This window comes from Antechinus flavipes, chromosome 5 (genome assembly GCF_016432865.1).
Source record: "Antechinus flavipes isolate AdamAnt ecotype Samford, QLD, Australia chromosome 5, AdamAnt_v2, whole genome shotgun sequence".
Lineage (NCBI taxonomy): Eukaryota > Metazoa > Chordata > Mammalia > Dasyuromorphia > Dasyuridae > Antechinus > Antechinus flavipes.
Window position 1 is genome coordinate 225,645,201 of NC_067402.1, and position 4,440 is coordinate 225,649,640.

The window sequence follows — 4,440 nt, forward strand, 5'->3', positions numbered from 1 at the left end:
TAACAACTGGTGAAGGAGGTGGGGAGGGAAATCAGGTAGACCTTAAGCTGTGTTTTGAAGAAAGTGGGGAATTCTAAGAGGAAGTAGCCAGGAGGGACTATGTTCCAGTCATGGGGAATTAACTATACAAAGATAAGGAGATGGAAAACAGAATGCTATGTGTATGGAATCACAAATAGGTCAATTAAACAGAAACAGAGTGGATATTAAGGACTATAACATAAGTTTTAAATTCCAGTCTGAAGATTTTTTATTTCATTTTAGAAGCAATTGGGAGCCAATGAAGATTTTTGAGGAAAGGAATGACAAACCCACTCTATGTTATGAAAATATCATTTTACCAGCTATAGAAAGATGAATTGGAAAGCGGTGAGACTGGAATCACTAAAATGTGGTGAAACACCAAACTCTTGCTATTCAAAAAGGAGATTTCCTGATTATCTTAGAATGGATTTGGAATTATAGAATGGGAAAATGAGCTTGATCCAGCAAGTTCATTTGGAACCCAAAATATGTCTGAGGGGGATTGGAGTTGGTATAATATGGAGGAAGTCACAAAGGACATGCTGGCAGCATGTTCAGATTCTAGATAACCTTCAGTCTAATACTGAGAAATTTTAGTTAAAAATTTAAGCATCATTCTATGTTTGTGTGGGTTGGTGGGTGGGGGTGGTTGTTTGGTTTTTAGTAAGAAAATGTCTGTTGTGTCCAAACAAAATGTACCATTCCTTCTCCCTGAAATAATAAATGAAAAAAAATGAATCAATAACAAAATAAAGACAAGTGTGAGACTGGACTGAAAAAAAGTCTTTAGATTAGGAGTCATGAGATCTGGGTTTGAAATCTATTTCAATCAGTTGTTCCTATGTGACCTTACATATGTCTCCTTTTTCTCATATGGAAAAAGAAGGATTAACTGTAATAATGTCATTGCATTTATAATAATACCCAATATATACAAATATGTATGTGTGTACTTATAGAAACACAAAGATATATAGTCATACACATCTATGTTGTATGATTACATGATGCATGTAAAGGTATAGATGTGTCTTGCATATGTGTATATATATATATTTATACTTTTTCATATATCTTTATACATATAAACATGTCTGTATATCCATTATAATTAATATAATGACATTATTATATCAAAACCTCTCCTTTTTGAGATGAGGAGAATGAGATCAAAGAGAAACGGCGTGATTTTTCTTAAGGTGACTTGCCTAAGTCACTTTGTACATATGTGTCTTTACATACATGCATGCATATATACATATACCCACAAATACAATGTATAAATATATTTACATGTGCATATATATGCATTTGTTTTTATGTTGTTCAGTCATTTTTCAGTTGTGTCTAACTCTTCGTTATCCCATCTGGGATTTTCTTGACAAAGGTAATTCAGTGGTTTGCCATTTTCTTCTCCAGCTCATTTTACAGATGAGGAAACTGAGGCAAACAGAGTTAAATGATATGACCAGAGTCACATAGCTAATAAGCATTTGAGGTTAGAACCCAGTATTCTATCCACTGTGCCACCTAGCTGCCTGTTTGTGTATATAACTATGTATACACACATATGTGTATATAAATGCACATATACATATGCATAATACGCACACACACATTTATTATCTCATTTGAGCCTCATAGACAACTCTATGGGGATAGATAGGTACTGTAGGTATTAAAATGCTACTTTTATTGGTGAAAAAAATAGCACATTGTTCCTAAAGTTTACAAACAAACCCTAGAAAATCCAGCTTTGTTTGCTGAAGTGTGTAGAGATATGGAGAAGAAAGGAGAAAAAAATAGATATTGGGAACTATACACTGAGATCTAATAGACATGGCAGGACAAGAAGATGAGATAAGTTAGGAAGTTAGCTCTCTTAGAATACCCAGAAGGCCAGAGGATGACAATAGAGAGACCAGGAAAGCCAAGGTCAATAGAAGTAAAATTTGTCCCAGATGTAGAGAAATAGAGGAACCAGATAGAGACAGAAAAAAATCAAGGGTTATTTTAAGGCTAGGCAGCTCCATTTGGTCAACAAACAAATATTTCTTTAGTACTTAGCATGTGCACTGGACTAAGTTCCCTGCGGGATCTTAAGCAGTTACAGAGCATAGAGACTTTGGGGATAGGTCCTGCCTTTATTATAGGTCCTGCCTTTATTATAGGTCCTGCCTGGGGCTGCTGGACCCCTGAAATCTTCAGTTTTGAATGTCTATGCCTTTTTTTTTGTTGTCATAGTTTCATCACAGTGGAGTGTCTATTGCTATGGAGATGAGAGACTCAAGCAGATGCTATCCCAGAATTCACCAGTTGGTAACATATTTGGAACCTGGATTTCTGGAACTATGTGTGTATTCTGGAGGGTTTTAGAGAGAAAAAAGTGAAAGTTATAACAAACAGTCATTCTTCCCTTTATTCACCATGTGAAAAGAAAGGACCACTCTAAGCTCTGGCTGCTGGCTTTTCTTTCCTTTCAGACCTCATTCCTCATACATATGCCATGGATACTGCATGCTTGGGAGCACAGAGCACAGAGCACCTTTCCCTATTCAGAAATCAATGAGCATATATTAGTAGGAGGTTAAAAGGAACTTAGCTGGAAGGCATCTAGGGGTATCTCTATTAAACTGGTGAATAATGCCTTTTCCCATTGTGTCTCAGTTTTCAATAGCACAAGACTGGGTGATTGCTATTCAAACACAGTTTTCCCCTGTTCACTTCTCCTTCCCTGTTTCATATATATGTATGTACATATCTGTTTATAGGTAGAGAGACAGATGGACAGACAATTAAAAGGACAGATTTAAAGACAGGCAGATAAATAGAGAGATAGATGGATAGAGAGAGAGAAAGAGAGAAAAATAGATGGACAGAGAGAAAGAGAGAGGGAGGGAGAGGGAAAGGGAGGAAAGAAGGAAGGAAGAAAGAAAGAAACAAAAGAACAAACGAACGAAGAAACAAAGGAAAGAAGATAAACAAATACATAAATAAAGAGGTAGATAAAAAGACCAACAGACAGACATAGATGGACAGATGGAAAGATAGACAGATGAACAGATAAGTAGATAGATAGATACATGATAGCTAGAATACCTATTTCAATTGCATCTCCCTCAGAGATCAGGGTTACTGTTAAATAGACTTTTCTTGTAGAAAAGTCAATTTGTGTTGTCAGGAGTACAGCTGAAAGTGCCTCTCTATGAAATACTTCTTCTTAGGGAGAGTGGGTGTAGGTTTTAAAAATCTATGAGGAATCTGTAGAAAAGATAAAAAGGAAGAATGTGAGAAGAAACTAGTCTTGTTAGTACTGTTAACTTATTTTTTATAAAGGAGAAGAATTGGATCTGTAATTCCATTAGTATGGGGAACTCCTACATGAGGGAACTCCCCCTGTCAATTTAGGTTGAGTGCAAATTATCTTGGAGAACTGACTAGAGAAGCTAGAAATGAATGTTTTCCCAGGATTCACACAGTCTGGTATGTGTGAGAGGCAGGACTCCTTTTTTCCTGCATCTCTCTCTCACTCCACCAAGCTCATTCTCCTTTTATAAAGAAACATTGTAAAGATCATAGATCAGCCTGGGGTGCCTTAGTGAAGGAACAGATAGTAAAATTATTCAGAAATCAGCAAATGCAATGGAGGCACACAATACCCTAAGCTAGCACATATTTCTGTACATGAGAGTCATAATCATAACAAGATTATTAAGTGTAAATTGACTCCTAAACTTAGTAGAAATGAGTCTTTGAGGCAAAGATGATCCAAGATGGAGGAAGAAGGAGTTCCCCATTCTTTGGGGGAAGGAGGGAGAGAGAAAAATTTCACACATTTTTGCAAGGATACGTGTTGAAAACTATCTTTGCATGTATTTTGAAAACTTAAAAGCTATTATTATTTTTAAAAAAGAGAATGTTGTACACAGTAACAACAAGATTATGTGATGATCAACTACAATAGACTTAGCTCTTCTCAACAATGCAGTGATCCAAGATAATTCCAATAGAATTGAGATAGGAAATGCCATCTGCATCTAGAGAGAAAACTATAGAAACTGAATGCCAATTAAACACCATACTATTTTCACTTTTTTCTTTTGTTTGCTTTTTCTTTCTCATGCTTTTTTCCCTTTTGTTTTGATTTTTCACAGCATAACTAACATGGAAATACATTTAAAAGAATTGTACATGTATCGTCTACAGCAGATTGCTTGCTCTCTTGGGATAGGGGAGGGAGAGGAAATAAGGGAGTAAGGGGAAAAAATTGATAAGTCAAAATTTTTCAAAAATGAATGTTGAAAACTATCTTTACATGTAATTGGAAAAACAAAATACTATTAAGAATTAAAAGTAAAAATAAATTTTAAAAGAATGCAAAAAAAGATTTTTGATAGTTTAAGTACATATAACAAT